Source organism: Gouania willdenowi, chromosome 14 (genome assembly GCF_900634775.1).
Source record: "Gouania willdenowi chromosome 14, fGouWil2.1, whole genome shotgun sequence".
Taxonomy (NCBI): Eukaryota; Metazoa; Chordata; class Actinopteri; order Blenniiformes; family Gobiesocidae; genus Gouania; species Gouania willdenowi.
Window position 1 is genome coordinate 12,509,081 of NC_041057.1, and position 13,084 is coordinate 12,522,164.

General features: G+C 38.0%; 1 protein-coding gene across 1 annotated transcript in view; it reads right to left on the bottom strand.

Annotated features, from left to right (window-relative positions):
• Nucleotides 1–11,344, bottom strand: part of fstl4 (follistatin-like 4) — a 181,089-nt gene extending 169,745 nt beyond the window's left edge. Inside the window, exon 1 of the mRNA XM_028466914.1 lies at nucleotides 11,156–11,344. The gene's annotated coding sequence lies outside the window, so the exon portion shown is untranslated. The remainder of the gene's footprint in view (nucleotides 1–11,155) is intronic.
• Between the last annotated feature and the right edge of the window lie 1,740 nt (nucleotides 11,345–13,084).

The following is a 13,084-nucleotide window of genomic DNA, read 5'->3' on the forward strand; positions in this document are numbered from 1 at the left end:
GTATATTTAAATCAAAAAGCACCTTTTCTACAAATCATTGCATCACAAAGTGCAGGAGTAACACACCACATAGCCGACCACTTTGTCGTCAAAGATATTTGCTTTGTGTTATCTTAATAAACAAATTCAGATGAGCTACATCTCCGCGTTGAATAGCATGTCCCACTCTACCGAGAATTCAGTGAAATGACTTAACGTCCGCTCATAGAATATCCATGTCAGATTACAGCCTGATTCAACATTAACGGAGGAGTAGAAATTTGAAAGATGGGGCCTTCGGGGGGGCCCTGGGGCCCCCGTGGCACAAACGAAGTGATGACTCCCATTTATATATTGGTATGTGTTGATTATTCGGTACCACCAACTGTCGCAATATTTGACTTACAAATAAATGAGAAAATGTCTTTTATGGAAATTGCCGAAAAAAGGGGAGTGGGCCCCTCGGGCCTCTAATCAAATTGTGCGAGGCAAATTTGTAATCTACGTTGAATTACCTTTGAAACAATATATCACACGACTAGGATCCCATACATTTGGAAATTACCATTTCAAAAAAAGGGCTCAGAGCGTGTCATCATACTCATTCATAGAGTATTTATACCAAACTGCATTCTGATCTAACGAGAACAAACGGAGGAGTAGTCGTTTGAAAAATGGGGCCCCGTGACACGTATGGGTTAATGAGCCCCATTTATAATTGGTATGTGCCAATGATTCGGTACCACCAACTGTCAAATAAATGAAAAATTTACTTTTTTTTCTTTCTCCTGGGCCCCGAATCAAAAATCGGGCTCTGAGCGTTGATGCGTACACATTGGAGTACACAGAGTAGCAGCGATTTTAACTAGTGTACACAACAACAACAACAACAAGAACAACAACAACAACAAAGCGAGTGGCGTTTTGAGTCCTGCAGCGTGGCCTAAAAATCTACTTGGCAGTTATAAACTAACAAATAATATTAGCGTTATGCTAACTTTTTACAATGCCCCAATCTTCTTGCCCAAAAAATTGTGCATTGTTGTGCATTTGTCCAACTAAATTTATTAAAGGTTGCTCAAAGGTCTTGGTCTGAAGCATTTTGATTTACTGGATCCACACATACTTTATCTATCTGTTTAATGGCAGCTGGTTCTTTCATGACTGTGCATTCTTTTAAGTATATCAGCAAAAACATGTTGTACTGAATGCTAGATAAGCTGCTGTGGCCTTGACGTTTGCAAAGAAAGAGTCAGGCTCAGAAGGTTATTGAGCAATTAAGAGAAATATTCAAGCAGGCAGTGGTTGGATATACTGTACTTTTTGGAGTTTGTTGAATATAAATGCCATTAAAGAATGTTGGAAAATGTTTTTTTTGCTTTTAACAAATAAAATAAAGTTAATGGAAACCTGAATGGACAGTTAAACTGTAGCCTAATGCTCATACCAGGATAGTGGAGAGTGTAAATAAAGGATGGAATAGTAAGAAAATAACTCTGATGCAATTTTTGAAATTTTCTCAAATACACACAACTTAATAGACTAAAACATCATTTTAAGTTCAAACACAAAGTAGAAAAAAGTCCAAAAGGAACAGTAAACAGCAATTATTGTGAGAGACAATAATGATGCTGCTAACGCAATTACAACATTAAAGAAAACCATGGCAGCTGTGAAATAAAGAGTAAACAGACTTTTGAAAAATCCAACTTCAGCACATGAGCCTTTAAAACTGTGCAAAATGTACATTTAAAGCTGATATCCGGAGTTTCTGAGAAACGTCTTGATGTCCCGCCCTCAACAGCTCCACGTCCTCCTCCTGTCTCTGCAATCTACCAGAAGCCACGCCTCTACTTTTCTGCATGCACATCGCGGAACATAAAAAGGTTGCATTGATATAGGTCTATGGGTCAGGTAAGAGCCAAAATCATATTTACCTGCTTGCTGTTGTGACGCGCGTCCTTGTTTCCGTGCACATTTCAGCATTCACTTTGATTGACACTCAAAAACAGGAAGTCGAAGCCTATTGGCTTGGTACACTCGGCGATCCTTTCCATTTGTAAAGGATTATATAGGACGAAGGAGGGACTACCGGCAGTAGACCATAGCAAAAGACTAGTATGGTATTTTTTTGCATTTCAAAAGAATGATACATGAACATCGATTTCTCAGAAACTCCAGATATCAGCTTTAAGAATGAAATAACATGCAGGTGTGGCAGGGGAAGTGAGTGCTCCAGCACTAGATGTCCTTATCAGTCAGCCTTCTCTTGCTTTTGCTCTAAATTAATTATTACCTGACACAAATACTTTGCCCCTTTCTTTCAGTAAAGGAAACCTTGCTTAAGGCTACAGGGTAGAAATAAAACTGTAGGAATGATGAGGAAGAAGATAAAGTCTATGTGGCCCTTGTGTGTCATCACTCCTCCTTTTTCCTGACATCCCTCACTGGTTTTAATATTGTCTTTTCCTGACACGTTTCCTTGATCACATCTGCAGCCTTTAGGTGTTTCAAAGCCTCCCCCTGCTTGTCCCATGTGTTTAAAATTACTCCCTTTCAGGCTATATGACATGGCAAGAGCAAACAGGATATCAGGAGAGAATCTGCTGTGTTGCTAAAAGAGCAGCATGTTTGGCTAAAAGCACCTTCCTGCTAATCACAGTGCAGTAGCAAAGTGGCTGCAAGCAGGAAATGAATTTAACTTAAGATAAAATGAGAAACAAACAGTGGCTACTTGGTTCTACTTTGTCATTTAGAAGGAACATTTTTTACATATTGAAATAAGTATTTTAAATAACCATGAAACATTTTTAAAACAGGTAAAAGACATCTGTTTGTATAGTGGGCATGAACACAACACAAACTGAAATTACCCATGGTGTCCCTCAGGGGTCTATTCTTCTACCACTTCTATTTAACATCTACATGCTGCCCCTAGCTCAGATTATAGAATATTGCTTACCATACGTATGCAGTCCCAGACTATCACTAAGTAAGTGTGTTCACCACATTATTGTGTGCATCTGTCAAAATCTTCTCCAGCTCGACATTGACAAAATCAAAGTGATTGTTATTGGCCTCGAAAGCTAAAGCTTCAACAATTTTTGCTCACCTAAACTCCATGTCAGTGAAAGCTACAGACCAAGAAACCTTTGTCAACTAGCACCTCAACGCTATTACAAAGTCTGCCTTTTACAGATGATTTTTCATGGGATAATTAATGAGTTAATCAAACTCATTTATGGGTTAAAAGGTGGCACGATGTGATAAAAGTACCACCACACTTTCTTTTTAGGCCAGTTTGCCGCACGAAAATTACAGCCGGGTGATATGAACCAAAACTCATATCTCATATTTTTTTTCTCAAAAGGGCCAAATGATAAATCTTGATATTTTTAATTCAAATGAAGTCTTACCAGAAAGAAAATTCTGGGTTAAATGTACTGATGCAAAATGCAGCACAGGCACATTTATTAAGAAACAGCGACAAAAGTGTGCCACTTTTGTTTTTTTTCTCCTCTAAGGGACAGCACGTGTGAGTGAGTTCTGTAGTGTGGCCTGTTGAGGAGTAGGTCTGGGTTACGACACACCCAGCAATCCATTTTACTGAGCTTTTCATGCGGTTCTGAGAAGTAGTGAAAGAAGCGACTCCTAAAACAAATATTTTAATACAAAATACGCTATAAAAAAATAGATATATTGAAATAGGCGATATTGTCATTTTCCATATCGCCAAAGTGGAAAAATCAATATATCTTGAAACTTGATAAATTGTCCAGCCCTAGCGATAATCCCCCCCCCCCCCCAAAAAAAAAAAATTACATTATGAATTTTTAGAGAATTGATTCTGAAGACATGCAGGGAACAGCTGATTAGCTGTTAAATTTAGTATGTGGAACTTGTGCTTTCAACTAGGAATAGACCGATATGGATTTATTAGGGCCGATGCCGATACCGATAGCTGATAACCGATACGGACTGCCGATTTTCTTGAGCCGATATTTGGAGCCGATACTCCAAAATGTATCGGCTTTTGCTCCCTCAATTTACATCATAAAAAATACACAATGATGTTAACAAATGGTACGCGTTTCAATTTTTAAAAATAGAACATTTATTTAAATTAACAAAGGTGAGGTAGAACGAAATATTTACCAAATATCGAAAACAGGTGATGTAGAACAAAAACAATTTAAAAAATATTTCTGCTCTCTGTAAATAATGCGGATTGGCGAACGCAGCAGCCCACATCGGATGATGCCGATACACGTAAAAAACGCAAAAATCGGCCGGCCGATATATTAGTTCATCACTACTTTCAATGCTGAAAAATAGACAGGAAAAAAATGGGCAAAAGAGGTGGAGATGATTGAGGGGAAAAGAGGAGTCAGTGCAACATCTGTGCAAAGTGCAGATGCAAAGTGAAACTGCAGAGCAAAGTTTCCCTGAATTCCAAAAGAGCAACACCAGGTGTGGCAATCGTCTGCTTGCTGTGGCGTGACACAGTTACTAAGTTTTCTTCTTGGTCATCTATTTCAATGTTTACTTTAAGATCGATAAGGGCGGTCTTCACATTTAAGATTAAAAAAAAATAAAATCTATAAATAGGAGAAAAGCAACACTTTGTAATCCTCTCTAAATACAGATTAAAAAGACAATAAGATGTGGAGAAATGTATTAACTGCATTTTTTTTAAAAAAGCCAGTCAAAATGCTGTAATTATCCACCCAGCAAACAGATGTACTGGGCGACCTTTCCCTAACCCTTCCACGCTCTTCTTTCTCTGAAATCGTCCACGTCCTCTTTTCAGACAAAGGTGTCGGCGAGCAGTATTTGCTCAGAACCAAGATGCTAATACTCAGCCACGGTGTTCATATGCGAATGGAAAGGTCATTTGTAGAAGTTCAACATCAGTGATCAGAATTTCAAGTGAACCCTGTTGTCCACATTGTGCAGTGGTGAGCTCTGCAGAAGGAACAGGTGCAGCAAGCTCAGCCTGGTGACGTGTCTTTGTGTCTGTGGGGCTAAAATGTCAAGCCTGCCTGAGTTTCAGTTCATTACAGGCGGTATTTGCCATTTTCATAGGCTTAATATTCATACCAGTCATATTTCTCTGGTCACAAGTGGGTGGGTGGGTGTCACCATGTGCCAGTGTAAACCTCGCATTAAGAGTTTCAATTTGAAACTAATCTTGTCAGCCTCATCAGTATACGATGCCAGGCCATCAGAGTGTGACTCACCATCTGTAAAGCATTTCCCCCTATTGTTTAGGGGCACTGCTCATTATAATTTTTTTTTTGGTTAAATTTGCTAAGCAATGTCACCAGGCACATAAAAAGAAAGGAGGAAGTGGGTACAGTTCACCTGAGGGGATAGCTTTGTAGTGAGAAAATAAATCTTGCTCCTGATTAGACGAGCTCTGCATGGGGCTCGGGCAATGCCATGCCAGGCATTTAAACGCTTCGGAAGCGGGGAATTATAATTGTTATAAAGAATGTAATTTATTCTAATTAAATGTAACACAAGAGTGTCATCCAGGGGTCTTTATTATTATTTTTTGCCTAGAGTGTCTGGTATGATGTTTTTTAATCCCAAGGACACAACAAAAGAAATGTTTAAAAATGCAAACAAACAGCAACATCAATCAACATTTGACATTTTCTATTGGGGATCGACCCATACCAACCAGTGTCACATATAATATGGGCTGAATAGCGCTGATCCCAGAGGCTGATATCAGGAGAATAGAAGTGTGCAGAAAAGGTTGTAATTTGTTGCACGTACAACGAAAAACTTAATAAAGCCTCTTAATGAAACTCTTGAAGAGACACATGCTGCTATTAAGCGAAAGTATTAAAAAAAGGAGCAAAAACAGCAAAACAAAAACATTCAACAAAAACTTAAAGGTGGCTTTAAAGCAGACATGTGGGCAACTGGTCTAATTTTGTGCAGCCCCCAAATAAATATACAAAATGACTCCCAAAATACAAAAGGCAAAAACAAAAGTGCACAAAATGACAAAAAACATAAAATAGTGCCAAAAACGCAAAATTATTCAGAAATTATAAAAATTACAACAAAATGACTTTAGACAAAAAAAATACACAAAATGGCTATAAAAAAAAATGAGCAAATGTATAACAAAACCCCACAAAATTAGTCTAAAATGAACATAAATGACAACAAAATTTAAAGAATGACAGAAAAACACCAGATGCCTGACATACAAAACATAGCACGGAAAGATTCCAGACACAAAATGACACCAAAAACACAGAATGACAGTAAAACACACACAAAATGCACAAAATGACAGGAGAATACATAAAATAGTGCCAATAACACACATGACTCTGAAATTACAAAAATTATAACAAAATTACACAAAATGGCTATTAAAAAACCATGCAAAATTACAACAAATTCCCACAAAATATCAAAGATGACAACAAAATGTAAAGAAAGACAGAAAAACACCAGATGCCAGACATACAAAACAACAACATAGATCCACAAAAATGCTCTGAAAGATTTCAGACACAAATTGACCTCAATAACTCAGACAATGACAGATAAACACACTAAATGATTCCAGACACACGGAACGAGACAAACACACACACACACACACACAAAATGACTCCCAAAGACACCAACAAAAGTGCACAAAATGACAGAAAAATACATAAAATAGTGCCAATAACATCACAAAAATTACAATAAAAAGACAAAAAACTAAAGGATTTTAGACATTTAAAAAACATGAACACACAAAACCACCAAAAATGACAACAAAATTTAAAGAATGTCAGAAAAACAGCAGACGCAAGACATACGAAATAACAACATAGATCCACAAACAGGAAAGATTGAAAGACTGAAAGATTCCAAACACAAAATGACATCAAAACACACTAAATGACTGCAGACAGAATGAGAAAAAAACACACAAAATGACTCCAGATACACAGAACGCACGTTGTAGGACCAGAGCACCCTTTAGCTTTGACTGCTATTTGGTGTCAGCTCCATGTTCCTTATCGTGCTTCATGGCACAGTGGCTCAACATGGGTTTTTGTTTTTTTAATAAGGGAGACACATTGTGTACACAGACAGCTCTGAGTTTAACTTTACAGCCGAGCTATGGCAGATGAACTCATCAATGAGTTTATTCAGATTTTCTATTTTCCTATTGTGTAGTGTGGAATGTTTGAAAAGTCCTGAACAAGTGATATTACTCAGATAACAATAGTCTGCTTACAGTATTTATTATGAACTATATATGATATTTTTCACACTAAACATAAGAACATTCTTGAATTGATTAAAAAAAAAATTTAAAAATATATTAGAAGACTCCTAACCTCGATGAATCTAGCGCTATGTGATGACTTTTGCTGTTACTTGCGCTATATAAATAAAGATTGATAATAAAAAAGTGCAAAATAACCATGAGTTAAACTTAAACATAAGCATATTCTACAATTGAATAGAATAAATTAAAAATAAATGAGAAGACCCTTAAAACTAAACTCAATAAATCCAAAAACAAACTATGTGGGGCCATTATAATCTGATACTGTTTTTTTTTTTTTACTAATATCAAATTGATATCCAATATCTATAACGGATCAAGACACTGATATTTATGAAGACAATTTGATTTAAATAATCACGATTTAAATCACAATAATTACTGTAAACACTGTACTTTACGTTTGACTTTAGTAAATGACATCCCATGTCTGTTTTAATCGAACAGAAAGCCATGCACCTGGATTTTATATTTCTAGTACATTTGCTGTATTTAAAATGTATGTATTTATTTTCACAGTTATATTCACATCTAGAAATCTAGGTATAAAAAAACTACTGTGACAAGAAAACGGTTTATTGTTGCACATTTTTAATCAGATATTCTGAGAGAGAAATAATGAACCTCTATTAACGACACAGGAATGGATACCTGTTGAATTAGATCCATAAAAATGACTTTATCAACCAATTATTTTATACTTTCTTATTCTGTTTATTGGTGAAAAGATGCTGTGAGTTTTCCAGCATACACTCAGAATGGGATACTAGTCTAATATAGAACTCGGGATGTCCCGATACAACTTTTTCACTTCCGATACCATACCGATATTGCAGCCTTGAGTTTTGGCCGGTGCCGATATCCATCCGATATGATATCAGCACAAATCATACGTACTTTTATTACTTATTTTGTAGTGTGGAATGTTAGAAAAGGCTTAGTTATTAAAAAAAAAATATAATAATTTATTATAAACCAATGGATTACATATAATTAACATTTTAGAATAAGAATATAATATGATTGAATAAAAAAATCTCCATCCATCCATCCATCTTCTCCCGCTTAGCCGTCTCCGGGTCGCGGGGGCAGCATCCGCAGTAGGGAGGCCCAGACTTCCCTCTCCCCGGCCACTTCCTCCAGCTCTTCCGGGGGGACCCCGAGACGTTCCCAGGCCAGCCGAGAGACATAGTCTCTCCAGCGTGTCCTGGGTCTTCCCCGGGGCCTCCTTCCGGAGGGACGTGCCCTGAACGCCTCACTAGGGAGGCGTTCAGGGGGCATCCTAATTAGGTGCCCGAGCAACCTCATCTGGCTCTTCTCGATGCGGAGGAGCAGCGACTCTACTTTGAGCCCCTCCCGAAAAAAATCTAAAATATTAAATAGATGGTGGAAACCAGCAATGTTAAATTCTGCCTAAACATATAGGTGATGTAGATTTTTTATTTTTTTTGTTTTTTTTTTTACTTTCCATCTAGGATCAAGCATCAAACCAACAAGACGCTCAATGCAAAGTTTGTTGTATCCATAACAACCATAGAAATAACAGCAGTATTGACCCTGTTCAAATGTTTACTAGAAAAAGAAAAGCTGACTACAGCTGTTCTGTTGCCAGTGTCACTCGAAGAGGCAATTACATGCTCATGATGGATTTAAATGCAGTCTGGAGACTTGGATAAATAGACTGCCAGGCGAGGACTAGCATAGCTTGCAAAACCTGTGGTAGCGCGTGACTGCTCTTCTCACACAACAGCAGCTCAGAGTCTATTACCAACTAAATAGTGACACTACTCCGCTAACGTGCACGATACAGTATGCGCACATGCATTCAAGGTTGTTTTTCTTTAACTGTATGAGAGCATTTCAGGGACTTAATTTATTGTTGTATGGAAAATATATCAGTGTGTCATCGTGTCAGTTTTCCATTATTACGCTTTTTATGAAGTAATTGAACAACAGCAATGATCCGCTGCTTAACAAAATGCAATAATGGCTCTATAGCACGTGTCAAACTCATGGCCCTGGGGCCAAATTCGGCCCTTTGGAGCATCCAATTCGGCCCACAGGAGAAAATAAAAATGAATGAATCATTGTGTAAATGAAACTCAACAATACTTGCAGGGGCTCACACTTTTCCAGGTACTTATATGACATGATTTCAGTCCTTTTTAAAGTTAAAAAGCCTAAAAAACTCAAAATTCTTCCAAAATCCTTCAATTTTACTCTAGTTATGACATCATATTTATCTTAATTAAATAGAAATCGGTCACAAGATTTTGGAAATTTAAAGTAAAGATCCTGTTGGGACTGACATGTCATTTATTGCTTGGATATTGTCTGTTTCTTACATATTTTATATTTTATGTATATGTAGAAGTGCAAACTAGGGCACAATAATGTTTAAATTACTTATTTTCTGCAAAAAATTCTGTGGCCCACTTGAGATCAAACTGCTCCGTATTTGGCCTCTGAACTGAAATGAGTTTGACACCCCTGCTCTATAGGAAAGCTGATAAGTTGCTCATCGGAGTGTGAATGTGAGTAATTTCTCATTTGACCTTGTTGGTGAGCCTCAGGTCTGTTCTGACATCAGGACGTACTCTCCTGCTATTCCTCTTTTGTTGTTGTGATACTTTTACCAGACACACCAAATCTGAACGCATAAGGAAACAGAGTGGGTGAATTGACACATGCTTGCTTGGTCGGAATATTTCCTTCTATAAAGAATGGATAAGGTTAAAATGGGTGCGTGTGTGTTCGTGTCAAGAGTTCAGAGCTCAGCCTGTAGCATTAACTAATCCCCCTGAGAACCACTTTGACTATTACTCTCATTCAGCACTGAGGGGTGATGTATCGATCCATGCATTAGAATGTTTTCCTGTATCTCTGGGTGTATTTTACAGGTCGCTGCATGGTGCAGAAAGTAACGAGTCATTTTGACTTTTTTTTTTTATTTTTTTTTATTTTTTTTTTACTCAAATTATTTGATATATTTATGCTGACTAAAGATTGGAAGCAGAGACAAGAAGAGACTAGTGCAGGGAGAGGGACAGCCAAGCGTTTTGGGTACCATGGAGAGCTCCAGCGCTTACATGTGCCTTTATGACGGTGGCGTGCGCGCAGCAGACCAAACCAAACCCCTCATTTCTCACTCCGCTGGCTGTCACGGAAGCTTTGCTGCCACTGGTCCACCACAGTGCTGACACTGATATAATGTCCCCACTGCATGTGGCAGCTCATTTACCACAATCAGGCACAGGATTTTCTTCCCATATTAGTTTATGCAGGCTGGCGAGCAGATGACGCACAGTGGTGCGTCCTGGAATAGGATGGATGAGTGATGTCCCTGTTTCAGTGCACATCATCCAGGTCCCTCGTCCGCATGATCAAACCCAACTGATCGGAGCATTGAGTCCAATCTGAGCCATTTATCAAGCAGTGCCCGCGTTGTTTCCAAGCATCCAGGCACAACTGCTGCGCACCAGCACTGCGTTCTTACCAAAATAGAAAAGCTGACATCTGGTGGTATTTAAAGATTGATCACATTCAGAAAGGTATAGCAGGAAGGGACTATAGTGTAGCGCACCTCTCACATATTTATGGTAAGTTTTCTCTCTTTCTATTTAATAATATTATTAATAATAATAATAATAATAATAATAATAATAATAATAATAATAATAATAATAATAATAATATGTTTCTGCTCAGCCATAAACTCATTCAAGATGATCACTGCAGTCACTCACACTCAGTTAAACTATAGCACCATGCAGACAAACAATCAAACTTGTCTAAGAAATGATATAAAAAATATATAAATAACAATGAGTCCCATCTTACAGACACCAGGCAGCTCCTTACCTGTGGTTACCAGAGGCAAAAAGATAGAAAAGATGAAATGTGTGCAAATGCGCCTCGTCCACAACCTGCGCTCTGGTTAGTCCCAGTCCACTCCACTCTCCCTCTGACTGAGCAGAGGCTTTAAAGGCTTCAGCTCAATAATGGGCTGTTCTGATAATGAGAGGCGACCGTGTTGGCAGCGACGAGCTCCCCAACTCTCTCTCTCTCTCTCTCTCTCTCTCTCTCTCTCTCTCTCTCTCTCTCTCTCTCTCTCTCTCTCTCTCTCTCTCTCTCTCTCTCCGCTCCTGCTCCGGCGCGCTGCCCTATTTACACTGCCGTGTGTGTGGTGTGCGCGCGCGTGCGTGCGTGTGTATGCGCGCGCACCTTCTGACGTCAGCAGCCGCGCCGCAACACGCCGAATACGGAGAGGCTGCATCTGCGACACCGGTGCGCGCGCGCGTAAATGCCAAGCGACGCACACACACAGCTTAACTTATTTTTTTACACTAGTTGTTTTTTTATTTTTAATTTTTATAAAAATGAACTCAAACGAGTTGAATAATTGGATTAGTTTACAAATTCTTTCTTAAAAAATCAATGAAGCAGCGTCTAATATTTATCTATCTATCTATCTGTCATCTGCCGATGACGCCCAGTACCCTGAACGCAGAGCTTTTAATTCATGATTTATGATGATATTGATCATGAATGTTTAAAAAACAAAAACAAAAAAATCTACTTTTTCTCAAATTGGGTCTGTGAATTATTCTTACCAGCAACTATTTTCTTTCTGAAAAATAATGTTTTTTTTAGTTGAATTCAGTAATGTTGTAGATTTATTATATTATTGGGGATATGCTTAGAGAGAATGATTGTTTTCCTTCAGTTGTAGCCGCCAGATATTTGTTTCGACCAGCAGAGGGTGCTGGTAACCCAGTGCTTGTTTGGGATGCAGCTATTCTGCGCTGTGAAGAAGAGATGTATCGATCGATGTATCTATCTATCGATCGATCTATCTCATAACTTTATGAATGTTAATCGGTTCCCTCTGCACATATACCTCCTGCTTCATAATGTAACCATATCAACATATTATTCCAGTAACAGCATTGCCATTGTTACAGTAACTATAGCTAATTGCTGTCCATATAGTTTTATGTCTGTGTTTAGATAAAGCATATACATCAATGACTTTTAATAATAATCTATTTATACTGTAATGACGGAAGCGTCTGTGTGTGTGTGTGCGTGTGCGTGTGCGTGTGCGTGTGTGGAGCAAATATCTCCCCGACGCGATGCAAGTTCGACTTGAAACTTAGTCGACGGCTTCCAAATACCCCGAGTGTGTGCATCTGTTATTTTGGAGTAATTTGGTCATTTCAAAAATGTTTATTTTAATTTTATTTCACTTCTGGACGGCCCCGAAATGAAACCTATTCATCTTTTGACCTCAGGGTGTGAGGGGGCGCTAGTGCACCATCTACAGTGCATACGGAAAGTATTCACAGCGCTTCGCTTTTCCCACATTTCATCATGTTACAGCCTTATTCCAAAAGGGATTAAATTCACTTTTTTCCTCAAAATTCTACACATAATACCCCATAATGACAATTTAAAATGTTTGTTTGAGATTTCTGGCAAATTTATTAAAAATAAAAAACGAAGAAATCACTGGTAATTATAACACGTCATTATAATATTCAAAGCATAAATAATGGTTAATGATAAGTAGTTTTAAAATTTGAAAGCAAGTCTGAAATGATGGATTTTGAATTTAGTATACATTCCCAAATGTCTTGGGAGTATTTTCAATAAAGTCCAAGTGTATAAAGCATTAAGTACACATAACCTATTTATATCCACATATATATCAATAAAAATGTCAATATTTAAGCAGTAATTCTAATCAGGTATACCAGTATGGCTACTGATAGGCAACGTGTGTATATA